Source organism: Podarcis liolepis (assembly GCF_965112155.1).
Source record: "Podarcis liolepis genome assembly, chromosome: 3".
Taxonomy (NCBI): Eukaryota; Metazoa; Chordata; class Lepidosauria; order Squamata; family Lacertidae; genus Podarcis; species Podarcis liolepis.
The window spans coordinates 46,328,150-46,355,742 of NC_139557.1; the positions used below are offsets into that span (position 1 = coordinate 46,328,150).

A 27,593-nucleotide genomic window follows, 5' to 3' on the forward strand; every position below is an offset into this window, starting at 1 on the left:
GCTATTGGATCCTATACATAGAGAAGACACCATTTTCATTATGAAGAGATGATAATATGGGTTATGCAAACAATAGTTAAAATCTTTAATGTACTTAAGATCAAACCAGATTTTTGCTAAGCACTGTATGTGAGAGGGCAAGATCCTGACCGGAAGGCAGCATGTGGGGAGAGGAGGCTTATCTCTTCCCAACCCAGAACAATTAGAATGGCAGCCCCACCCCAGTAAGAAAACCACAGGTGCATAAAACATTATACTACATATTTAACAAACAACTAGTGTGACCTAAATTTGTCTCATTTCTGATAAAGCCAGAAATGTCAATATCTTTGTAGAAAGCTGCTTAAATGCAATCACGATGTTTTCCAAAAATCTGTGACACCCACAAGAAGCCTGTGTTAATGATTCAGTTTTGTGCCCTGGGATTTCCTGCCAACCTAGCAGTTCAAAAGAATGTCAAAGTGCAAGTAGATAAATAGGTACCGCTCCGGCAGAAAGGTAAACAGCATTTCCATGCACTGCTCTGGTTTCGCGAGAAGTAGCTTAGTCATGCTGGCCACATGACCCGGAAGCTGTATGCCGGCTCCCTCAGCCAATAAAGCGAGATGAGCGCCGCAACCCCAGAGTCGTCTGTGACTAGACTTAACTGTAGGGGGTCTTTACCTTTACAGAAGGATTTACTAAGACACTTGAAAGCCTGCACTCTCTTCTCTGAGAAATCGCTATCCTGCAACTGTGATTCCGAACTAGGTTTGCATCCTGATCAGAAACATTTGTGTTGACATATCTAGCTGCAAATGCTGGCATAAATCTTGCCAAAATGCTATCCCAGCATCATCTTTGGTGGATGCTGTACCGCCATAGCTGTTAGCATCCCTTCCTCCTCCCCACCAAACGTTTATGTGCTGGCATAACAATCAAGCTGTTAAAGCATTAAATAAATGAATGAATCTTCCCCCAGGCTCTCTTTAAAGCTGCCCAGCCAAAGATGTTTCTGCTCTTACAGTAAAGAGTAGAGGAAGGCAGGGGAGGTTAGCAGTCTGTTACAGTAAATTGAAAAAATATCAAATCTGAAGCAGCAACATTTTGTTTTAGAGCATCTGAAAGGATGCTATAAACAATAATGAAGAAAACAAACCTACAGTACATACACACATAAAATAAATAATAGTTGACAGAGTAATCTTAAGAAGCTATTTGTACTTCAGGCTGACCTAAAGCAAAATACATTCAAACTGACCTAGAGTAAAATCGTTCCTGTAAATGTAAAAATAAAAACAAAAACGCTGAATAAGTATAGAAACAAATAACTTCTTAAAAGGATTAAATTCAGAGTTGCAAATTGTTCCCAAATAGAGATGAATCAAAGGTCCACACACAGTTATTGTGCCAGAAGATAAGATTGTTTAAATGCTTATTTAGAAACTAACGCTTTTGTGTTGTTTTTAAATCTCACTCCCCCCCCCCCATTTAAGTTTGGTCTGCACTTATGCTGGGTAGGCTTCTATATTTGTGTCCTGTTTTCTCATTTTAGTTGTGATTAATATTTAAACTAAGAACAATTTACACCGTTTTAGCAATTTAAATGTTGATTCTCAAAATAAAGTGCTTGCAAACGCAACTTGTATGCATCATCTTTAAGGTGTCTCTGATAACACACAGGATTCGAATTATTCTACTTTAGCAATGCTCCATGTAAACCACTCTAGAGCATTAATTTGTCATAACACCAGAAAGAAGACATGTTTTGTGGGTTTAAAATATGATATATATATATATATATATATATATATATATATATATATATATATATATATATATAACAAACTAGAAGATCTGCAGATCAACCAAACTGAACCCATTTGCTCAATCAGACATGCCCCATTTGACAAGCCACATCACTCCCTGTGGGAGACAGCAACTCTCCTCTTCTTTCAGGGGAGGGGTGTGTGGCAAGTACAACCCCCCCCCCAATAGAGGAGGAATGGAATTTGGCAACATGTTATGATGCTTAGAAAATCAGTATGTCACTCTTCTCCTTTGAAGCTCAGAAGATTTTTTTGGGGGGGAGGGAGTGTATTAATAGGTGTCAATTATTTTAAAAGCAGTTATTTCTAGCTTGTGGGATACATTGGCTTGAGTTGAGACACACTAGTTGGAAACCACACAGAACAAATGGTTAAGGGAGCTTTTCTTGAAGTTCAAAAGATGAAACCATGTCTTGAATAAAGACATATCACATATACAGGGCATCTCACTAATGTATTTTGGAAATCTTAATTTATAGTCCCATCTTCTCCTTCAAAGGGGTGACCAAGCCTGCAAATTTCATCCAAGTCTGTCCACTTCTGTGAAAAGGAAAGTTGTGGCCATTTTTAGATTCCCCATTACAGTATAGTGAACTTGGAGAAAATAAAGTTTCCATTTTAACAGATCAAATGATGAACAGAGAATAAAATAGGGAAGACATTGAGCAGCTCTGAAACAGACTGAGCTGCTTTCCAAACCTCCATTTACAGATGGAAGTCAAATCTTGTGACTAGCGTGCCCTCTGAATTCAGCCTGACCATGCATGTTTAAATCCTTTTAGCATATGTTAGTCTGATGCCCAGTAGTGTTTTTCTAGCAGATTATTCTATATTAAAGCACCCTTATAGTCACAGTTAATATAAAGTATTTTCCCCTATCAGTTCTTAGTTATATTACATGAATAGAAGAGATACAGTGGCCTTAAATAAAAGAAGAATGATTGCAAACTGACACAAGGCTGTGGTACGACATATAATTAAAAATCATCTATCATCAAAAAGCAGATGAACTATTCAGCACTCCAGTTAAATATGGGTTTTGATGATGGATACACCTGGTCATTTTAGAAATCCATATGAATCTGCAGGGATTTTCCTTATAAAAATGATGTAGCTCACAGTGGCAAGCGACGGCATGCCATATAACGTGGCATACAAAGACAAATAAGGCTGTTGAATTCATAGCAATTTATGATCTACCTAAAAGAGGTAGAAATTGGCTCATGCTTAGCTGGCGGCAAATGGTACAACTCTTACGTACAGTATCTACTGCTCCTTGCTTAAGCCAAAAAGACATCACTCGTCTGGATAATTCAAAGCACAGATCGTCTGTGTCATTTTTGAGACACGAATGCTCAATGAAACCATTAAATGATCCGAAAGTAAAGTGGGTTTAGTCCTTTGTTGTCATTTCTTACAGAGAATTTAAAGGCAACTTTGTCATGGGGCATTATTCTAGGTTTTGAGAAGCCAGTCTGAAGCTATTTACTTCATAAGCTCTGCCCTATTGGATCAGACCCAGAGTCTGTCTAGACCAACATTCTATTTCTAACAGTAGCTAGGCTGATACAAGCAGGCTATGAAACCCTTTTACCTGAAGCACATTTGTTGTTGGAGAGGTTGATAGATACACCTCTGGATTCTACCTAACTCATGAAAATTTTGAGTTATTCAATGAAAGTCTATGCTTTTTCAAAATCTTTTAGGGAATTAGTGTTGCAGCATTCTGGGTATTCTCCAAAAGAATAGACCTGCTGCAATATCCCTTGGACTTCCCAGTTTTGCATGCACTGTATGTTCTGTTCTAATATGCTTATGGAAAGCCAGGGACAAGGTGGACATCTAAGCTGATTAATTAAGACATTGATTGCTAAATTCACTCCTAATACTTTAAAGCAAAACAAAAGCTGGTCTTCCAACCTCAACAAGCAACAACATACAGCACTCTGAGCACATGCTGCTTCACATTTTAATATCAACTCATCATTGGTTGTCCAAACCAATCTACGTTACATGTTGTTCAAACGGTTCATTTGTCCATCACATCTCTGACTTCATTCATTGGATAAAAACATTGGAAGGTGGGAGCAGCTTAGAAGGGTAAATGCACATTTTGCTTCATACCTTTCTTTTTAGTGGGGATAGAAAATTCATCTTTTAAAGAGAAGAAATAAATATCACAGCCTGCCCCACCCCACCCCATTGCTGGCTATGGGCCTCGTGCATCAGTACTTCTGTACTCACCTCTCGGCTTCCCTACTTATCAGTATAACTGAAAACCTGCCTTTTTAATATGTTCTATGTAAAGCATGTGGGTAATTTTTAGTCTTAACTCACCGGTACAATTTTTTTCTTTTCTTTTTTTGGAAACTTTGCCACAGTTCATTTTTCAAAACTCAACCACAAAAATAAAAAATTAAAACAATTATTTTCTAAACTAGCCTTTTGACCAGCTATTTTCCTAAAAAAAATTACACTTTTTCCTCAAACAGCATTCCCCCTCTTCCCCAGGCAGTAGTGAGTCTAAGGCCACTCCATCTCCAACACATGGGTTTTCCACTTCTTTTTCTTTCAGGCTGATGTCTCCCTTCTCCCCTAAGCTCTTTCATATTCTTTGTGCTTGGCTGGGCCCACAAAAAATACTTTGCTAAGGCAGTTTAGCCAGTGCGTAACACTCGGAAACCATGAATCAAACTTCCTTCAGACAGATGAGATGGTCACCATGAAAGCCACCAAAACAGCCTCATAGAGGAAGAAGCTGATGTTGTCCCTAAGATACCTGCCGAATGTTTGCAAAACACAAGCAGATATTAGGGATGGAGTAGACTTCCCTTCCACTACAACCAAAATCAAGACTGCAGCCATGACTCCAACTGGATCAGAGCCAATCTGGACCCAGCCTAGAACTAGTGTCCCCCCCCCCCAGCAAGTTGTGTGACCGTTATGAAAATGCAGTGCTTACTCAGGGTGCTAGAGGCCTCGAAGCAGACAAAGAAAGGCCTAGAGCAACCCTGGTTGGTTGAACTGCTTGACTACTTCAATTGATGCTGGTCTAGCCAGTAATAGAGCCGATAGCAACGCTTGACCCAAATCTCAGGCAAAATCCTAGATCCATAGATGACGTGGCCTTTTTTATTTTAGAAGGGAAACATGAGGTCAGAGCATGTGTGATTAAAAAAAAAAATTGTACAGCACCTTGGGGTTTTATTTTGCTATAAAGAGACTGAGATGATAATGATGCTTGAACTTTATATTAAAAATTATGGTTTATGGGAAATATGAAATCTCAAGGCTTGGATTTTCTGCAGTTAACACTGCACGTTTTGCCCTGCAAAACACTGGCCCATAAAGAAATTAATTTGTTTCAAATTATCCATCTATACCACTGGAAGCAGCAGTGTAAATCAGAAACCAGTGAAGTAAACAGAATGACACCCATGTTAATATGGTGTGAATCCAATTCATTCCCAGCCTGGAAGCTGTGGTGATAATTAGCCTGCTCCCAGAATCTAGTTAAAAGCTATTAATTATTTCTCTGCTCCTAACTGAATTGTGACAACATACTTTGTAACAATTTAATTAGAAAGCAAATGATCCCTATTTTACCATTTTCATTGTTTTTTGATCTCATAGATTATTGGAGTAAATGTCTGTGTGTTTCTAGGAAGGTGAGCAGATGATATGGCTCAGTTAAACATTCTCCCCTCTAAGTTTGATCTATGTTAACTCTATTGGACTTCCAAGACTACTCCATTGTCAGAGTGCAGTGCTATGGGGATTTGAAATACCATGTCCTTTATGAGTCATTGTGTGCATACATTTCTGTTGTTGTATGTCTAATCTTATATTATCACAGAATCATACATTTCGGCCATGGGTAGGCAAGCTAAGGCCCAATCGCCTTCTAAATCCGGCCCACGGACGGTCTGGGAATCAGCATGTTTTTACATGAGCAGAATGTGTGCTTTTAATGTTTGATGTATTACGGTATTTTAATATTTTGTTGGAAGCAGCCCAGAGTGGCTGGAGAAGCCCAGCCAGATGGGCGGGGTATAAATAATAAATTATTAAAAATTATTACTATTTATTTAAAATGCATCTCTAGGATATTTGTGGGGCCTGCCTGGTGTTTTTACATGAGTAGAATGTGTTCTTTTATTTAAAATGCATCTCTGGGTTATTTGTGGGGCATTAAAAAAGGTAAAGGTACCCCTGCCCGTACAGGCCAGTCTTGACAGACTCTAGGGTTGTGCGCTCATCTTACTCTGGAGGCCGGGAGCCAGCGCTGTCCGCAGACACTTCTGGGTCACGTGGCCAGCGTGACGAAGCTGCTCTGGCGAGCCACCACCAGCGCAGCACACGGAAACGCCGTTTACCTTCCCGCTATAAAGCGGTCCCTATTTATCTACTTGCACTTAAGGGTGCTTTCGAACTGCTAGGTGGGCAGGAGCTAGGACCGAACGACGGGAGCTCACCCCGCTGCGGGGATTCGAACCGCCGACCATGCGATCGGCAAGTCCTAGGCGCTGAGGTTTTACCCACAGCGCCACCCGCGTCCTTGTGGGGCATTCCCCCTCCCAAAAAAATAATAGTCCAGCCCCCCACAAGGTCTGAGGGACAGTGGACCGACCCCCTGCTGAAAAAGTTTGCTGACCCCTGATTTAGGCCATGCTTATAGTATCTGTTGAAATGAAACTTGTTTCACTGATTTGAATGGGTCTACTCTTAGCATAATGAAGGCTTTTCTTCCATGCACACTTACCTGAGAATAAGTCTCACTGAAGTCAATGGAACTTACTTCTGACTAGATACACATAGCATTGTGCTGTGAGTCTGGATCCAACCCATCATGTCTTCACATATCCCTTCATATCATGTCCAATACTATACATGGAGATGGGAGAGAATTTGGATTCAGTTCACATTTAGAGGCAAAGTTACCAAATTTGAATCTAAACCAGTGGTTTTCAAACCTTTTTTCCTCTGGGTCATACTTTCAGAATTTGCTTGCACCACACCGATTTTTTTTATTGATAAGAAATACATGGAAAAAGAAAACTCCTAACAGTGCTTGATTCATAATATAGAACACAACTACTTTATAATATAATCACAGGACACCCTGATAGTATAAAACAGTGCAGGTACATAAGAACATGAACCATTCCCGAAATATAATATAATTGTCCTTGAATCTTCCTGCCACATTTGCCATCCTCTACTGTCACACCCTTTGAGAATCATTGATCTAAACACATTCTTCAGAATTCACACTTTTCTGAATTTTCCAATGCTGCCCTTTTATTGTAGGACTCAAACTCTCCATATTTTCCTCTCTGTAGGTCTGTAACTACAACTACAATAGATATTAATGTATCTATTTTGTATTGTTTTTAATTTTGTTTTAAATGTATTGGATGAGTATGTAGGTGTAGAAGGTGATTAATGCATCAGTGGTGATGATGGTAGTAATAATAAATGTAAGATATTGTAGTCAGAAAAAGATGTCATCATTTGAACTTGACTGCAGTTTGATCAGAAGCTTGTCTAACAATAGTCTTCAAGACTTTTCAGAACCATGACCTTGGAATCCAATATGCGGGTCCCTTTTACTTCTTTGTTACTTTTCTGTGTCTCCTTGCTACATGACCGTCTTTCTTCTCCCTCCACTCACTTTATTTTTTGAGAGGGGGGAGGCTAAATAAACAACAAAAATTGTGGTGGCAACCCAGACTTGATCCGCCATACATTGGAGCAAAGACCACTTGTGAGTCCCTGCCTAAAACACTTCTATTCAGAATATTTTAAACCACATTCTCAAATGTAACTCTTTTTTCTAGTGTCCACTGTAGGGTTTTTTCACCCCCTTTCTCAAACCGATAGCTTTCATAAAGTTGGGAAAATAAAATGAAGGCAGGAGGTTAATTTCCACTTCAGGAGAAACAGCATGACTTTTTTCACACCCCTGCCAGGAGTAATTATGAGTGTACTTAATTCTTAGATGTTCAGCCCTTTGAACTGTTATTGAGTCTTCAAGGTTTATGCTCAGAAGGGGGGAAAATCAATGAACAACATTTTACAGAGTACTTAAACTTGATATTTACTCCCCATTATTCTGCAATTGTCAGGAAGTTCCAACTGTAATACAGAAGGCCAAATCTTTTTGAGTAGTTTCCTGCCAACAGCTCACTCTGTAGACAAAGGTGACTTTGTCGTCCTTTCTGCGATAGCAAAAACTTGTGAGATTTAAGGATGTATTACAAAACTATCTTCCAACTTTTCCTTAATTGTATAGCACACTCTGACATCATCTGTGTAATTCCTCATCTGTGAAGACTCCTGTGCCTGCATATAAAATAAGGCATATATCTTGGTGACTGTTTCTTGCACAACTTTGATGTGAGGTGGGCCACTACAGAGGGTACAGCTCTATGAACCTTCTTCTGTTCCTTGCATGTTCTCACAATCTGTTCGTCCGCATGAATATGTCACATTCTCTGCCTAAGTTAATTCTTAGGCTCATTTCACTACACTAATTGGGGCCCACTGGCACAGTAACCACATAATCCTGTCATTCATGTCCCTTTGCGCCTATAAATTAGTAATTGGATATACCCTTTCTCACACTGAATATTCACACCTCTTTCATTAAACATGTAGTAGTTAATGGCAACGCCACTCATAAAGACTTTTTTGTCTGTGCTCACCTTCACACCACAACACATTGACCCTCTATATTTATGGAGGCCTTATTTTAACCCAGTGTTTCCCAACCAGTGTTCCGCGGCACACTAGTGTGCCATGAGATGTTGCCTGGTGTGCCGCGGGAAAAATTAAAAAATTCGAGAGATTTTTTTTTTAAGTCAAATTTTCGATTGGGGCGCCGTCACTAGATGACCCCTGAGGTTCCCTCCCTCCCTCCCGCTCTGCGCCTCCCTCCTCCTCCTCCTCCGGGGAGGCCCTTCCTGGCTCTCGGCCAAGGCTTGGCGGCTGCCACTCACTCACTCGCTCGCCCACCCGTCCCTCCATCCCTGCACCTGGCCTCTCCCCCTCCGTCCCTGGCGCGGGGGCTGCCGGGATCCGTAGTCCCCTCGCCCTTGGGCTCCGCGCCCGCGCGGGGTGCGCAAACTACGTTTCCCAGCGTGGCCTGGCAGGCCGGGCGTTTTGTTTGAAGCGCTCTTCTCCCGGCCATGGAATGAGCGCAGCGGCGGCCGGGCGGGCAGGGGCTCTTCCGCGCAGACTCCGCGCAGCCTGCCTCCGCCCCCGTGGAGATCGGGTGGCAGGATGGAGCCCGGGGATCCCCGCGGAGGCGGAGCGGCAGAGGCGGAGGCTGCCCCCCAGGTAGGGCTGCGTTGGGGTTTTTTTATTTTTGCAATGCTGCATCCGCGCCGGAGGGGACGCATCGGACCACGGGGAGACCCCTTGGCGTGCGTGCAAGGCAATGCATGCGTGCAGGAGTTGCATGGAGTGCAGTGCAATGCAATGGCAACGCGGCGCCCTGCATGCATGCATGCAACTTCCACCGGCGCTCCGGACTTGGCAGGTGAGGGGGGTCCCCAGTGAGCGGCAGAGAGAGCCGGGAGGGCGAAGGGGAGCCGGGGGGGAGCAGCGCTGCTCCCCGAGCCGAGCCCGGGGGGAAACTTCGGCGTCGTTGCGCCGGGTGTTGGAAGCGGAGGCTGGCGGGGGCCCTCACCTGCAAAACCTGGTCACCTCTCATATATTTCGTGCATTGCATTCATCGCCCGCTTTCTCCCCCAAGGAGTTCCCGGGGGCGCGCGTGGTTCTCCCCGTGTTATCCTCGCAACAACAGCCCTGCGAGGTGGGTCAGGCGAGTGGCCCAAGGGAGCACCCAGGGATTGTCCTGGCCAGGTGGGGTGATTTGAACCCTGCTCTCTGCCCGGTCTTCGTCCTCATTTAGCCCCCACATGTGCATGACTGTGCATGACTGAGGTTTTCCCCCCTCGTCTTGGCTATGGTGTGAGTCTGTGCTGTTAATTAATGGGGTTCTGCCTTCGGAGAAGATGAGCCAGCCCTCAAGGAGGTGATTATGTAATTTGCTAGCAATTCATGTCCCTCCCGGCGTGACGCTGCGCGCTGACGTCACGGGGCTGTAATGGTGGTGTGCCTCGAGATTTTTTTCATGAAACAAGTGTGCCTTTGCCCAAAAAAGGTTGGGAAACACTGTTTTAACCTACATTTAATATATTGTGGTTGAAAAACTATCCAGACCAAGGGTAGCCAACTTGGCTCCCTCCAAAAATTGTTTGACTACCATTCCCATCAGCCCCAGACATTATAGTCAATAGTCAGGTGCAATGGGAATCAGAGTCCCCCAACATCTGGAGGGTACTACATTGCTTACCCCTGGTGTAAGCTGTTGCCATCTGTGGCAAACTGTTATGAGTTTTATGACCTTTGTGAAGTGTGCTGTATTGTCTTAGGATCCACAGTGCAAGGATTTGGCCAGGTTGCTTGCAGTGGTGAGGCCAACAATGTGTCCTCTTGATTATGGCTGGTAGAATGTAGTGGCAGGGGGTTGACTGAATTGGTTTGTGGGAGGGAGCTGTGCTCTCCACCTTGAAAGAGGCTATTCTTAAAAGAGTTTCTCCCTGCATCCAGAGGTTTTGGGGAAATACTTTCCGTTTTCTAATATTCATTTCCTGTGCTAGGTGATGGAGATTTACACAAATGAAATTATCCATTAACTATCCAAAATAGTTCATCCATTAATTATGCAGGTTGGATCCTAAGAATCTGGCTGAAATTAACTGAGCAATGGAAAGAGCAGAAACCGTCATGTTACTAGGAAGGAACTGACAAATAAAAATAGAAATAGCTGTTTGCCATGGGTATAATGATAATTTAGGCCCCTTTGCAGCAGTACACATTGCCTCCTTGGTTTCTATTTCTTTCCGTTACGATAGCAGTGCACTTCACTCTCTTCTATCTTAAGCAATAAGCAGGCAATTACTCAAATCTCAGAGGATAGTTAACATAGTTCCTGTTCGTTCCTGGTATCTAGAGTACAATTATAGATCATCTCTCTCCTGTTATTTTTCTTTTGCCCTCACTACTCATGCATGTGTAGGCCAGACTGTTGTCAGGTAGAGACTGAAATAATGTGTCTGTCTTCTTATTCTCCCAGTCATGTTCATTTTTCCTTTTCTATATTAAATTTCTTCCCTTTTCTTCTTGCTCTCTCTCTCTCTCCCTTCTCTCTCTGTCACACACACAAAAACACACACACATCCTAAAGATCATAACTAAGTAGACCTATTGGACTTAATAGACAAGAAACTTTAATTCCATTGATTTCAGTGGGTGCATTCTGAATTAGCTGACTATCGCCCTAAGTAAACAGAAATTGAAAATATCAGAACAAAGCCAGATTTTTAAAAATCTGCTGTTGTCAATGATTTACATTGGCCAAATGAGCTTATTACTGCTCAAAGAGCCAGAGTCAAGCCTCTCAAAATAAAGTCTGCTTCACAGGAAGACCGTTGTTTTGAGAAGCACATTATACTATTTAGTATCTGTGATGCCATAACACTTCTTCCTTTCAGAATAAAAGGTTTGGATTCCTTAAGTGGTTTGACTGGAACAAGCCCAGGGCGGGAAAATTACTCCAAGCCTTTAGAGTAATTTTACCATTAGGACATCACACTCCTGAGTTAGAAAATAAAGCAGAAAGTCTGAGACAAAGAAGACTGATTACTACAACAAAGTGCTACAAGTCGCACAAGAGGGGGAAATTAATAATGGACAAATGTCCACTTTTGTGAGCAAAAAGATACAGAAACTGATCATTCAGTTGTGGTCAACTAAGGGAGAGATTTCCAGGCAACCTGTTTATGAAGTGTCCAGGAAAAGAATTGATTTCAAGTTAATGGCTGGATACAGAATAGCGAAAGGCCCTCTCTAGCATTGTAGAGGTGGCGTGTGAGTGTGTGATTTATGAGTGTGTTATGGGTTGTTATGCCATAGATGAAGAAATTCTGGCAGCTGTGTTGTTCCCTTAACAGATGTGCTAGAGCTAGTAGATGAGATTGTGTGACAAGAGATTGTGCATGGCCTTGTGCTACCATGTATCTTGAGACCTTGTGCAAGACCTTAAGCAGGAGATTGCTTTCCACAGATGAAAGCACCGTTCTTTTTCTACCACACAAGCTCTAAGGCTTGAGGTGGTATGCAGACTTCCGGTCGGTGCCAGCGCTTAATGGCGGTCCTAGCTCCGAGCTCCGGAGAAGGACTGCTTCGCAAGTTCGGGTCTTACCCGCTACGGCGAGCGGGGGACCCCTAAAATCCCAGGCGCTGAAGCCTGAGAACAAGGAGACTCGGTGGGCACCTTTGCGCCCCCCGGTACCGTGAAAGAGCCTTTTTAAAGGCTACGGATCGACATCGGGAGTGAGCGCGGTGCTGAGAGTCGCTACCCAGCCTGCGAAGTGAAGCCGCGTCGCCATAAGCGGAGAGCGCCGATTCCTTCCTGAAAAGAAAATTTGGACTGAATTCCCGTGAGTAAGAGCTGGAAAATAATCGGGACCTTTTTAATCTTGAAAATTGGGCTAAAAACGGGGAGATTTAAACTAAGGAAGTCTGCCTCCCCCCGACTGCATGAAAGTGAAAGCAACGGAACTCTGAACTTGCATCCGTTGAAAACCGCTCTTTGATCAGCTAAACCGGACATTTAGACCTTTGATCTCCCCTCTAGCTAGCAGAGCAGAGGGGAGGCGTATGAGATCAATATCTGCATGATCTATATCAAGTAAAAAACCTCTGCTGTCTCACCTATTGAAAGCATGAAACGGTCTGCCTTCTTAGGACACTGAACTGACTTTTCCCTGTGAAGTGTTACTTTGATACAAAGTTTCCACAGTGCCTGGCTACTGTATAATACAAGAAGAAACAGCATAAACTGGGCAACTGTGGTAATTTGAAGTTATAAGTTTATAGTAATACTGACTTTGACTGTGTTGATCCTTTTTTTTTTTTTTTACATCTTTGGATAGTCTCCTTTGTTTTTGTATCTGGATATTTTGCTCTATGGCCATTTTGATTTGCTCCCTCTAGAGGATAAAGTAAGCTCGGCACGGCCTAAGACAGTGGAATTTTCCAACGGAGAACAGATCCCGTGGGAATTGACCTTGACATGAGTGGCTCACAAGAAGAGATAGTTACAAGAGCCAAGACTAAGCAACAACAACAACAACAGCTGCAGCAGCAACAGACAAAGAAAAGAGGCTCAATTTCAGGCGCAACAGCCGGATCAGCAGGAGCAACAGGACAAGATAAAGGTACAGCTGCTTCTATGGAAGCTGTGACAGATGCTCTGCTCAAGATAAACCAAACTCTGGAGTCTTTGACAAAACAGACTTCAGAGAACACACAAAAATTAACAGAAATATCAGTAAGATTAAACCAGAATACAGAATCTATAAATAAATTGGTGGAGGAAAACGCCACCACGCGCCAAATTGCTGAAGAAGCCAAAGTTACTGCTGGAGAGACACAGGAGAAATTAGAGCCGATTGCCAAGAAGGTTTATGAGCACGATGCAACTTTGGCCTTGTGGGAGTTACAGAGAAAAGAGAGGAATTTAAAATTAAGACTGATCCCGGAGGATGAAAGAGACAACCTTGTGGAATATCTGACACGGGAGTTTGTGGACTGTTGGGAACTTGAGGAAGACGAAGTTAAAATTACGACAGCTTTTAGACTGGGTAAAAAGCAAGACAGAAAGACTCCGAGAGACTGCTTGATCACACTCAGATCCAAGGAGGAAAGAGACAAAATACTAGGACTACACTTTGAAAAGGCCCTGCAGATCGGAAACTCAGCTGTACAGATCTTTAAAGACATCCCAAAATATATTCTGGATTTAAGAAATTTCTACAAGGATTTGGTTCTTTTGCTAAAGAAAAATTCTATCCGCTTCAGGTGGGAGTTCCCACAAGGACTGTCATTTGACTACAAGGCAAAGAAGGTGAAAATAAAGACAATTCAAGACAAGGACAAATTTTTGGCAAGAAATCAGGAGGACCTCCAGAAGGGGACTGTGGACCCACTTGCAGAACAGAGGAGAGCACTAGAGATTCTGAATCTCTCGACTGGACAAAAGCTACCACCATCAGAGGAAGAGCAACAACTCGGAGCTGTGGGAGGAGTTTAGAAAAATAACAAGATGGCTTTGCAATTCCTTAGTTGGAATTGTAATGGGCTCAATGGGCCTTTGAAGAGAAGACAGGTATTTCATATATTGAACAGACAACAATTGGATCTGATATGTCTGCAAGAAACTCACATAACCAGAGCCCACAGGAGACTACTTATAAATAAAAGGCTAGGACAAGAATTTATTTCATCAGATAAAGTCAAGAAAAGAGGAGTTGTAATATACGTGAAAGAGAAATGGGCCCCAAAAATGATATTTAAGGACGAACAAGGGAGATACTTGGCAGTGGAGATACAAATACAAGGAGAAAAATTCTTAGTGGTCGGAATTTATGCACCAAATGAAGGCAAATCTGACTTCTTTAAGAGACTCCATGAAACCCTCACCGACTATTTGGATTACAATATGATAATCATGGGAGACATGAATGGCGTGGTCTCCACTAATATGGACAAGGCACAAAGATTAACAGTTAGCAAGGAAGGGAGACTCCCTAAGACTTTTTTCGAAATGACAGAAAATATGGACTTGATAGACATATGGAGAACAAGGAACCCTCTGGAGAGAGAGGGAACTTTATTCTCCCAAGCAATGATGACCTGGACCCGAATCGATCAAATTTGGATTACTAGTGGAATGGCCCCAAAGATCAAGAAAGTGGAAATCTGCCCAAAAACTTGCTCCGACCATAACGCCGTGAAGATGGAGATGAAACTCACAAAAACTGGTCAATTTAGATGGAGAATGAATGACACCCTCTTCCGAGATAAGGAGATTCTCACGAAGGCCCAAAAGACCCTAAAAGACTATTTTGAAATAAATTTGAGGACCAACGTGGAGAAAAGAGTGATCTGGGATGCAAGTAAGGCGGTGATGAGAGGATTTTTGATTCAACAAAATTCAATAAAGAGGAAAAAACAAAATGAGAAAAAAGAAAAGATTCTGGAAAAGATAAAGGAAGGAGAGAGAAAATTAAGAACAAAACCAAAGTCTCAGGACATTTTAAGAGAGATTAAGTTATACCAAACACAATATATGGAATTGATGAACCAAGAGATTGAATGGAAGATAAAGCAAATGAAGCAAAAGACTTTTGAATCAGCAAATAAATGTGGCAAACTTTTGGCTTGGCAACTGAAGAAAAGGCAGAAATTAAATACAGTCACAAGCCTAGAAGTCGACGGAAAGAATATATCTAAACCCAATGAAATTAGAAACTGCTTTTTAAGTTATTTCAAAAAACTCTACACTCAAGGCCCGCAAAATGAAGAGGACATAGACAAATTCCTTGGAAAATATGGATTACAAAACATCTCTCATCAAAGTAAGATGGATTTGAACCAGAGAATCTCAGAACAAGAGATAGAGGCTGCCATTCAGAATATGCAACTGGGCAAATCTCCGGGACCAGATGGACTGACTTCCAGATACTACAAATCGCTGAAGGAATGGTTGACTCAACCATTAAGAGAAGTTTGTAATGAGATACTTGAGGGAAAAAGGGCACCTGAATCGTGGAAAGAGGCATATATTTCACTCATACCAAAGTCAGAGACTGAAAAGACCCAACTTAAGAACTACCGCCCAATATCATTGCTCAATGTGGATTACAAAATTTTTGCAGACATTTTGGCAAAAAGATTTAAAAGAGTGTTGATGGAGAAGATTCATAGGGACCAAGCAGGCTTTCTCCCTAAAAGACACCTGGCAGATAATGTAAGGAATGTAATAGACATTCTAGAAAAGCTAGAGGTGAATATAAACACTAAAGCAGTATTGATCTTTGTGGACGCGGAGAAAGCCTTTGATAATATTTCTTGGAGTTTTATGAGGAAGAATCTTCATGGGATGGGGGTAGGCCAGGGTTTTGAGAATGGTATGGCTGCAATATATTCTGAACAAAAAGCTAAACTGATTGTAAACAATGTTGTGACTGAGGAACTTAAGATAGAAAAAGGAACACGACAGGGGTGCCCGATCTCCCCATTACTTTTTATCTCAGTTCTGGAGGTGTTGCTGAACATGATAAGAAATGACCAGCAGGTCCAAGGTGTGCAGGTCGGAGCTAAACATTATAAGTTAAGAGCGTTTGCAGATGACTTAGTATTGACTTTGCAAGAGCCAAACACTAGTACGAAAAAGGTTTTAGAAATAATACAACAGTTTGGCCAGGTAGCTGGATTTAAGTTGAACAAGCAAAAAACTAAAGTTTTAGGGAAGAACTTAACAGATATGGAAAAGGAGAAATTTCAAGAGGAGACAGGTTTGACTGTGGTCAAGAAGGTGAAATACCTAGGGGTTTACTTAACATCTAAGAATGTGAATTTGTACAAGGATAATTACGAAAAATGTTGGTCAGAAATTAAAAAAGATCTAGAAATATGGTCAAAGTTGAAATTGTCAATGTTAGGCCGAATTGCAGTGATTAAAATGAATGTATTGCCTAGAATGTTATTTCTGTTTCAGACCTTGCAGATTCTTGACAAGATGGAATGTTTTAAGAGGTGGCACAAAGACATCTCGAAATTTGTCTGGCAGGGCAAAAAGCCCAGAATTAAATTTAAGATACTGACAGATGCTAAACAAAGAGGGGGTTTTGCCCTGCCGGACTTAAAATTGTACTATGAGGCAGCAGCTTTTTGCTGGCTGAAAGAATGGATGCTCCTCGAGAACACGGACATTTTGGATCTGGAAGGTTTCAATAACGCTTTTGGTTGGCATGCATATCTTTGGTATGATAAAGTCAACAGTGCCTTTAAAAATCACATTGTCAGAAAAGCATTGATTAATGTTTGGATAAGATACAAAGATCTATTGGAAAATAAAACCCCTAGATGGGTGTCACCAGTGGAGGCTAAAGCAGTGAAGAAACTCAATATGGAGGTCGGATGGCCGAAGTATTGGGAAATTTTAGAACAGGATGGAGATAAGTTTAAACTACAAAGTCAGGAGAAATTGAAACACAAAGTAGAAAATTGGTTTCAATATCGCCAAATAATGGAATTTTTTAAACAGGACAGGAAAATCGGTTTCCAAGTGGAAAAATCAAAATTAGAAACCGAACTGCTAGAACCCAATACTAAGAATTTATCTAGAATGTATAACTTGTTGTTGAGGTGGAATACACAGGATGAAACAGTTAAATCGGCTATGATTAAGTGGGCACAGGATGTTGGACATAACATTATGTCAGCTGACTGGGAATGGTTATGGAACACCGGTATTAAATTTACGGCATGTAATGCCTTAAAGGAAAACATCATGAAAATGGTTTATAGGTGGTACATGACCCCAGTCAAGCTGGCAAAAATCTATCATTTGCCCGACAACAAATGTTGGAAGTGTAAGGAGACTGAAGGTACCTTCTACCACCTTTGGTGGACATGCCCGAAGATTAAGGCCTTCTGGGAAATGATCTATAATGAAATGAAAAAGGTACTTAAATGTACCTTCTCTAAAAAGCCAGAGGCCTTTCTTTTGGGCATTGTCGGCCAATTGGTGACAAAGAAGGATAGAACTTTTTTCATGTACGCTACAACAGCAGCAAGAATACTAATCGCAAAGTATTGGAAGACACAAGACTTACCCACTCTGGAAGAATGGCAGATGAAAGTGATGGACTATATGACATTGGCCGAGATGACAGGCAGAATCCGTGACCAACGAAAAGAGACGGTGGAAGAAGAATGGAGAAAATTTAAAAGTTATCTTAAGGACTACTACAAACTTAATGAATGTTAAAATGTTGTGGTTTACAGAAACAAAGGGGTACAGGGATATAAGGTTAGAATATAAAAGAGGTCTAAGAGGACAGAGATTTGAAAGCAATAATTGGGAGTTGCTAGTTGAAGTATGGACATTGGGATGCAGAGAGGGGGGGTATGGGGAAGTCCAAGAAAAGAGGTTTATGAAAATATGTTTGAAACTATACGTGTATGTTTGTCATTCTTAGTGTTTGTTTGTCTTTTTAAAAATTTTGTAAAACCAATAAAAATTTTATAAAAAAAAAAAAAAGGCTTGAGGTGGTATGTGGAAGAAGCCTTAAACCCCTATCTCAGTAATTATCTGAAAAAGCCATTTGTAATGTGTTACCACCATATGTTAGAACAAAGTATATCTGTCCTGTATAAGGATTTTAAGGATTAGATCCTTCTTTCAAAACAAACAAACTAACTAACAAACTTTCCCAGAGCAGGCTAGTGTATAATAAGAATACTATCTGTACATTAAGAAGATTTGACCACTTAATCCTAAAGCTGGACATATACAAACCATCCCTTAGAAAACCTTGGCTGTTTTATGTGAAGGAGACCACCTATACATTGAAGCTCTTGCTTAATCATAGATTAATGAGCTAACAAAACTGTGTACTGGTAACTCACACAGAGACTGAGTGGAGATAAGAATGAAAGCTTTGGATGATTTACATAAAACATTGCTGCTTTACAAAACATAGCATATGCCTTTCATCAATATGTTCTACCTTGACATGGGAAAATGTTTAAATTCATTTTTTTAAAGCCTTACATTGGTTTATAACTTTTCATAAGATACCTGATTCACATTATATAATGTTGCTTCATATGACACTAAAAATGAATCCCTGAAAATAGAAAAGCAGCATGTCAATGTATTCTAGTTTTCTGTGTGCAGGGAGTATTTGTGTTGGGGGGGGGAGAGAGAGAGAGAGAGAGAGAGAGAATGAGAACCAGCCTGCATCTGAAGTTGTACAGTCTATGCATAGGTTTACTGCCTAAAAGAGTACTAGGTCATACCCATTGACTATTTTTCAATATATGTCTAGTGGATAATATTTGGTGTCAGGACTCTAGCCCAAATTGAAATAATAGTCTCTGTCCTGGATTCCTTACTCCTAATCTCAGATATGTAGATGCTCATAAACTACAAAAGTAGAATAAAAGCCAATGATGTAGTTCTGGGCTGGGCAACCTTCACTCTTCCACTACAGTTCCCATCACCCATCATCCCTAGTCACTGGGCATACTGAATGGGGCTGATGGGAGTTGGAGTTCAGTAATATATAGCTGGCCCAAACTCCCCCAGCCATGGTGTAGTAGTAAATTTTGAAGTGCCGGGGGTTCCTCATGATAGCCCCCAAGGACAGTGAAAAAATGCAAGCTGCTGTGTTTATCCATTTGTGTGTGTGTGTGTGTGTGTGTGTGCGCGCGCGCGCGCGCATGCACAAAATACAAAATGGAGGATAAGACTATCAGTGGCTACTAGGCCCAATGGCTATGCTCTACCATCACTACTGGAGACTGAATACTGTCTCTAAATACCTCATCACAAATGCTAGTTATTAGTTTTTACCTGCTTATTAGAATTAAGCTGTCCATTATTGACATGATTAATATCATTCAATATGCAGATCAAATAGAGACCAATGTCATATTATACATATTTTTAAAAGAATATAATTTGGTTCACATTGCTCTTTTGTCCTCTCTTCATCTGATCTAGGTATGAAGAGATAGTATTGTTTTCTCAAATGTGCCCAGTTTTTATTTCATTTAAGAATTCATCGGGGAGGAGCCAGCCTTCTCAAATAGCTTCTCAAATTTTATTGCTGTATCCTCCCATAGGATCTTTATGATCCAGGGCAGGTGAAAGATAGAACTATTTAAATTAATAAAATTTCAGAAACAGCAGAGAATATCCCAAGAAACACATTGAAAAAGGGCTGTGTACACACATTTCCATCCTCCCCCAATAAATTATAGGTTGTGTCCAGGGCTGGTCATACCCAAAGGAGACCCACTGAAAGTAATGGACATGGGTAACTTAGGTCCATAATCTCAACGTGTCTACCCTGAATATAAATTACTTGACTACCACCCAATAGATGATATCGGGTGTTAGTCATACTCAGAGTAGATCCACTGAAATCAATGGACATAAGTAAGGCTCAGAAAAGGGCAACCAACATTATCAAGGGTTACTCCCCTATGAGAAGAGGTTGCAGTATTTGGGACTTTCTCTAAACTAAAAAGTGAGCAAGAGGGACATTGTAGAGGTATATAATGTTATGCATGGAGTAGGGAAAGTGGATAGAGATTACGGTTATCCCTCTCTCATGACACTAGAAGACATGGACATCCAATGAAGCTTAATGATGACATATTCAGGACAGAAAAAAGGAAATACTTCTCCATGCATAGTATAGTTAAACTTTGGCATTCTCTCCAATAAGAGGTAGTGATGGCCACCAAGTTGGAGGACTTTAAAAGAGGAGAGAGAAAAATCAGGATTGGAGGATAAAGCTATCGCTGGCTCCTAGGCATGCTGGCTGTGCCCTATCCAGGAGACTCTTATTATGTTCTCTCTGATGCAAACTGTGTTTATTTACTCTGCACAAATATCAAGTCCTGTGTGCACACTAACATTTTCAAAAGGCATTCATAAATCCTTTTCTAAACAGTAATTTACCATGGACAGGAATGAGAAGATAAAAGGAACGGCCCTGGCAAATAGATTCAACCAGCATATGCTGGTAAGATGACCAAAAAAAAGTGTGCATACAATGATCAATGATAGTTTTATCATGGCACCTTCAGTTCTTTTAAAAAAACAAAACAAAACCCTATCTTCCATCTTCAGGCTTAGCCAATGTTCTGCTAGCATAAATACAGTGAGCTACTGGAGCTGCAAGCTTTGAACAGCCCAGTCAGCCTTGAACTCTTCTGTTATGCTTCAGGATGTGTTTTAAGGACAAGTCCTTAATTACATTTTATCAGTGGATAGCTGTAGTACTTATATGTTCCATTGTTAAAATAAGCTCTTTGCAACCTGCCCTGAATGTGCCAGTTATTGTATGACAGCACTTGAGTGATGAATCTGCAGTCTATTTCAGATTGTTAAACACCACACACACACATTTGTCACATTGGAGAGCTTCAAAAATAATAGGCTGTATGTTGGATCTCCACAAAATATGGTGTTTTGAGACAGTAGTGGATGTGTTGGTGTGGAGCAGTAGTGGAAGGAGGCTGGAACAGGAGAGTATCTTAGAGGGAGAAGAAGAAAAAGGAATCCTAATGAGTGTCATGAACTGGCAGGATGACGGAGATGGGGAAGACGAAGAGGATACCAGCGAGGGTGTAGCCAGGACTGGGACACACTGGGGCAAGCAGAGGATGGGGAAGGAAATACAGGGTGATGGAGGATGGCAATGGGATGGAGGTCAATGCATGGGAACCAGAGCAGCAGGACCCATCACCAGAGGATCCCATGTCCCTATGAATACTTCAGGCTCAGAAACATAGGGAGCAGTGGGAGGGGTGCTCTAGGAGACTGAGGCAAACAAGGGCCCACATCCCAACTCCCTAGCTAGCCAGGTAGTACTCACTAACTCTGTAGGGGGAAGTGATTCCTCAGCTGGAGTAGACTTGGAACAGGTGAGGGTCACATGCCTCATCAAGCCCAGATGCTGCAATCAGCATATAATGTACAAAAGGGAAGCAGAGCTGAGGTGCTGTGTCTGCTCAACTACCCATGTTGATGGACCTCAGCTTGGATGCTCCTGGACCTCTATGAGATTGTACTTTGGGTTTGACACTGGAATATATTCTTACTGCTAGACTTCAGACTTGGCTACTTGGTTTGACTTTTGACTGCATTTCTTGGATTTTGGTCTTGGGACTTGCTTGTGTGGCTTGACCCCCAGACTTTGGACTTTGGACATGATGTACTACTTGCTTCCAAGTTGGCCAGGGGTTCAGGACAATGAGCAGGAGCAGACTTTCTAGAGGATGTGTAGTACTTATCTTTTGTGCCAGTTGCTTAATTGCATCTCTGCCAATTCACTTTTCCTTGCAGGATGATGAAGTTGAAGGAGGCTACTTCAGAAATGGATAAACTAAAACAATGTCGCACATTTATTACAAGCCAATGTTTACATTATAAGAAGCCTGTGTTTTCATTTGGCCCAGAACATAGGAAATGGAACCAGTAACACAATTCATTTCCAAAGTTCATGGATATTATTTACATAGTGAAGAGGGTTACTCTGGAGCAGAACAGATGATGCAGGCTGAACCATTAACTCAGATTCATGGGAAACAACGTTATTTCATGGATGAGACACAGAGAGAGATCCTCTTGGTTGTTGTATTTTAAAGTGCAACTTCTTTAAATTAAGGTGTTAAAGTATCTGTGGGTAAAATGGGCATAAGAAATTATACTCTTTTGTTTTTGCCATTTACAAGAGCTCCATGCCATATCCTGGTTTCTCCCAAAAGGAGATTATGGGATACAGAAAGAAGGAAAGTATCCCACTGTCTTTCAGACTGCACATAATTCATCTGCATTTGCTGCCAGTTTTATAATCCATTAACTCCCCTTGCCCGTTTTATCTTTACAAGGACTGTTTCAGATAGTTAGGTTGAGAGACAGTGGCTGACCCAAGGCCATCAGCAAAGATTCATTTTTGAGGGTGCAACTAGAGGGGATTGTGAGAAATCTGAGATTTGGTCTCCTGCTGTTTTAAAAGCTTGCTAGAGGACTGTGACAGGGACGCGGGTGGCACTGTGGGTTAAACCACTGAGCCTAGGGCTTGCCAATCAGAAGGTCGGCAGTTCAAATCTCCACGACGGGGTGAGCTCCCGTTGCTCAGTCCCTGCTCCTGCTAACCTAGCAGTTCAAAAGCACGTCAAAGTACAATTAGATAAATAGGTACCACTCCGGCGGGAAGGTAAACGGCGTTTCCATGCGCTGCTCTGGTTCACCAGAAGTGGCTTAGTCATGCTGGCCACATGACCCAGAAGCTGTATGTCGGCTCCCTCAGCCAGTAAAGCAAGATGAGCGCCGCAACCCCAGAGTCGGCCACGACTGGACCTAATGGTCAGGGGTCCCTTTACCTTTAGAGGAGTGTGAGGGGAGGGATTTGGAATGGGACTGTTGTCAGAGTGGGTTATTCCTTTCTCTTTGTGCATAAAAATAACCCCTAACCTGAATCTCTCATTCAGCCTGATCGCAAGAGAGTTGATTGTGTGTACAGGGCCATGTGCACATGTGCTGCTCTCCTCATCCACCACTTCCACCCCATCCTTTGTGTGTTCCGCACAAAGTTCTGTAGGGGCTTCTAGCCATATTCATATTAGAAGCCCTCTTTGGATTCTTGCACTAAAGACAAGGAATGGAGGGAAGCACTGAGTTCAAGGGTGGCCTACATGCATCTTTACATGATCAAGCTGAATGCTTGAATAGGGCTTAGGTCTACTGTGCCACTGAACTTCCGGGGGGAGGATACTCCTAGACTTTATCTTCTATTTTTAGATAGACTTGTTTCTTTCCACAAAGGCAAAGCACATTGTAATCAAGATGGTGTCAACCTGCTCACACCTATGGATGTTGACCTACTGTAGATCTAAAAATAGTTCCTTAATTTCAAGTAGTAATAATCTATTTGACTACAATTTGGGAGGTCATATAAACACACACACATACACATACAAACACACACACACACCAGTTATGTTGAAAAGCAAGGTTTTAATACAATACGCAAAAGTAATTTATTTGGATTATGTATGACTGAAACGTAAGTAGTGTCATTAATTCTTAGGCGGTTTACGTGTAAGCCATGTGTTGTTAAAATCAGTGGTGTACCTCATACTGATTTAATGGTTTCAAATTGTACCTTTTGCTTTGATAGTTTATAACACTAAAGCTGGGGTAGTGGTGGGGGGGGCAGAATCCAACGAGACCACTAGGAATTAGGAAGCAGACCCAAGCACAAACATAAAATTAAGAAGCAATCTTGGTGTTAAGACTTGTAGTTTATTCTTTTTTTTTTTAACCCACCAATATTTTACTACTTTCCAAAAGAAAGTATGCTAGTAAATTTCCAAGCATCTGCTTAAAAGGTTTTCTGGGAGGGCTTTGAAATGTTCATCCCATAAAAACATACTGATTAACCTGAACAGCAAAAGTATTCTTTGTGGCAAGAAATGGGGTCGGGGGGTTCATGTTGGTGGGAAGAATTCATGTTTGTGTGAGTTTTTAATTAACTAGGGTTGCAGTCCTGTGTGCACTTGCAGTAAACTTGGGTATACTCACGTCCGTCAAGTGCTTCTGAATCCAGAAACAAGGCAGATTATTTCAGTGCTTCTTTTCAAATGAACCCAAGTGCAACACTTTCTCTCACTGTGAGCCCAAGTTCAAGGGATTATGGGTTTTAAATAAGAAATGTGTGCACATTGTCTTTATCAAAAGGAGTCCATTACCGCTTGCTATTAGCAGACTAGATAGACCTCTTAAGGGCAGGCAAATCATACAATGTTCTTAAGGCCAAGCTTATTTTTATTTCATTATAATTATTCTACCACTTGATTGTAAGAAACAATCTCAAAACACAAATGAATATTCTGTGGAATATTTTATATGGTTACTGAATTTTGTAGTGCATTGTTATTTCCTTATTAGTCCAATGTTTGATTATTTGAACGACTCCCAGTTTGTATGTCAGTCACATGAGAAGAGCTGACATATAAAATTAAGCTGCTATGTTGAATCTGTCTACATCATTTTGTGGCTATCAAAGCAGGGAGGTGCCATGCAGAAATAACCCATTGCTACCGTCACCCCAATCTTTGCTGATATTTAGGAATTGCTATCAACCTGATGAATAGAGGGAGATTCCCTGATACTAGAACTGTCAGTCCAGGACAATTCCAAAAGTTTCACTATATTCCAAAAGAATGGCCTCTTGTGCTTTAGGGGCCAGGAAAATGCAGAGAATTGTCTCAGTTGAGCATGGATTGGTTAAAACAACTTTAGAATTGATAAGTACTATAGGAGCAAGTACCTACCAAAATATTTCATGGTCCAGTGACTAGATCTAACTGTGGGTGGAGAGGTAAAGAGAAACAATCCTGAGTCCTAAGTAAACATTTGGGCTGAAACTAAGTCTCAGCTAAAACAGCCTCCTGCTTTTCTAGAGCGAGCAATATCCGGTGGACATAAAATGAATTTTTGTGTTTGGGTAAATTTCTTAATACTGTTTTGGGGGAGTAGGCTGCTTAGAGGGTTATCTGATTAGTGCAAGGTGGCAGAGGCCAGCAATAGGTCTGCTTTTCGGTAACTTGTAAAACCAAAAAGCTTCATTGCTGCTTCCAGGGGTCGTAAACCTATGGATCCAATGGGAATGTTGCCATACCAGAATTGATATGTTATACTGTGCTGTTATGTTGCACTTCGGAGAGTTTCCATTACAGTCATACCTTGAAAATCGAACGGAATCTGTTCCGAAAGTCCGTTCGACTTCCAAAATATTCAGAAACCAAAGCATGGCTTCTGATTCGCTGCAAAAAGCTTCTGCAGCCCATCATAAGCCACAGAAACCCCATTGGAAGTTCAGCTTCCCAAAATAGTTTGCAAACTGAAACAGTCACTTCCACGTTTGCGGCGTTCGGGAGCCAAAACGTTTGAGAACTAAGCTGTTTGAAAACCAAGGTATGACTGTAGTTCAATGGTCTTGCTGGAATAAAATGGACCTAAATCAAAGAATTTGTAGATAAAGTAGAATCTACAACTATATTCCATAGAAATATTAGGCTAAAACATATACAGCTGAATAGGAAACAATGTAAAATCAAGCATGCAAAATCAAGCATGCATAGATGTAGCTTTGCTGAATTTCCATGCATAAACTAGATGCCATCGCTTTAAAAATAAGAATTACCTAATCTGTGCCTTCTTTTTCTTTGCATTTCCCTTTTATTCTCTAGAATGACAAGAAGTTGGAAGCTTCGGCCCATCTAATCACAAAATGTGCCTTTCACTTTGACTGCTATCCCAAACGTTCTTGGAGGTTTATGACTTTTTGGCCCTATTCCAATAGTACAAGACTATAAATTACATGCTATTTTTAATGTGCACAAAATAATGTTTTATAATTAACCATTAGGCATTTAAATCTTTGCAAGGTAGGAGATACCTACAGGCTAATCTGTAAAATGATTTTATAACCAACTTCACAAGCAGATGTGACCTTCTGTACTTTTCAATGATAAGTATCTTGATACTATGGGTGAAATCTGGTGCTGCTGTTCTGCTCATTGAATAGCTTTCGATCCCATGGAAGTGCCTGCTAACATAAGCAAGTTCCACAAATTCCTCTCGCCCCCCTTGCCCTCTTCCATCCTGGGGTTTTTTTGGGGGGGAGGGAGGAAGGCTCCCAGTCTTCAAGGGGATCAGCAAAAATCACCTATCTTCTCTTACATTAATGAATGATGCTGCCAGAATAAAAACAATAACAGTTGGATGGCAACAGATTCACTCATTGGCTTTCTACATGCAGTACCCAAGCTAGTGATGGTTAGGATTACACCTTACATGTATTAATTAGCCCACAACAACATATGAATAATTCAAGTTGGTCAGCAAGGGGCTGTAAGGTATTTCTTCATGTCCTTGTGGGTTTCTTGTCTCACTATAATATTCCCTGAGTAAAAGCAGAAAAGAACCATAAAGAAGGACCATAAAGAAGGCTGATCGCTGAAGAATTGATGCTTTTGAATTATGGTGCTGGAGGAGACTCTTGAGAGTCCCATGGACTGCAAGAAGATCAAACGCATCCATTCTTAAGGAAATTAGCCCTGAGTGCTCACTGGAAGGACAGATCGTGAAGCTGAGGCTCCAATACATTGGCCACCTCATGAGAAGAGAAGACTTCCTGGAAAAGACCCTGATGTTGGGAAAGATGGAGGGCACAAGGAGAAGGGGACGACAGAGGACGAGATGGCTGGACAGTGTTCTCAAAGCTACAAACATGAGTCTGACCAAACTGCGGGAGGCAGTGGAAGACAGGAGGGCCTGGCGTGCTCTGGTCCATGGGGTCATGAAGAGTCGGACACGACTAAACGACTAAACAACAACAACAACAAAAGCAGAAAGAGAAGATTTTCTCCCTGTTGTATGATATTTGAAACTTCCAAAGAACATTGGGCTATTCAGTCAGACAAAAAGAAAGAACTTCTTCACACTACACATAGTAAAACTGCAGAATTGTTCTGCTACAAAATGTAGTGAAAGCCATCCTCTTGGACAATTTTGAAGGGAGATTAGACAGATTCCCGGAGGGCGAGCCAAATGGCTGTTTGTGGTGGTGGCTATGTGCTACTTCCACTATTGGAAAGTGCAGTTGCTTAGGATCGTGCTCAGGAAAGTCTTGCTTGTCTTGCTTCCAGGCTTTTCACAGGCATCTGTTTAGCTACTAGGAAAACAGGATGCTGGAGCGGATGGTCCTTTAGCGTGATCAAGCAGGACTCTCCTTGCATTTGTATGTTCTTGCCGTTGTCATTTATCCCAAACTCTGTTGTTGTGTATGTGCAAATGTGGTGACAAAAGGGATATAGAAACAAAACTATGAATATGGAATGGGTAGATGATCTTTGCCCTTTTCTTGGTAGTTGCTGCTGCTGCTTCCTCTCCCGCCTCCTGATTCTGCTTTTAACCAGGCTGTCACTTTGTAGAAGGATTTTAGGAAAAATGCCAGAGCTGTGTTGCTTGGCTCATTCTATCAGCCAAGGTCATTGTCCTTAAGGCACAGGAAAAGATTAAAAAAAAAATTATCCAGTGCTATATAAATGGTCCAA

The 27,593-nt window shown here is 41.4% G+C and overlaps 1 protein-coding gene across 1 annotated transcript in view; it reads right to left on the reverse strand.

Annotated features, from left to right (window-relative positions):
- LOC310702445 (craniofacial development protein 2-like) overlaps window positions 1-26,670 on the reverse strand; it is a gene marked incomplete at its 3' end in the record, with an annotated part of 228,143 nt that extends 201,473 nt beyond the window's left edge. The window contains exon 1 of the mRNA XM_083493929.1: window positions 26,554-26,670. The remainder of the gene's footprint in view (window positions 1-26,553) is intronic.
- Between the last annotated feature and the right edge of the window lie 923 nt (window positions 26,671-27,593).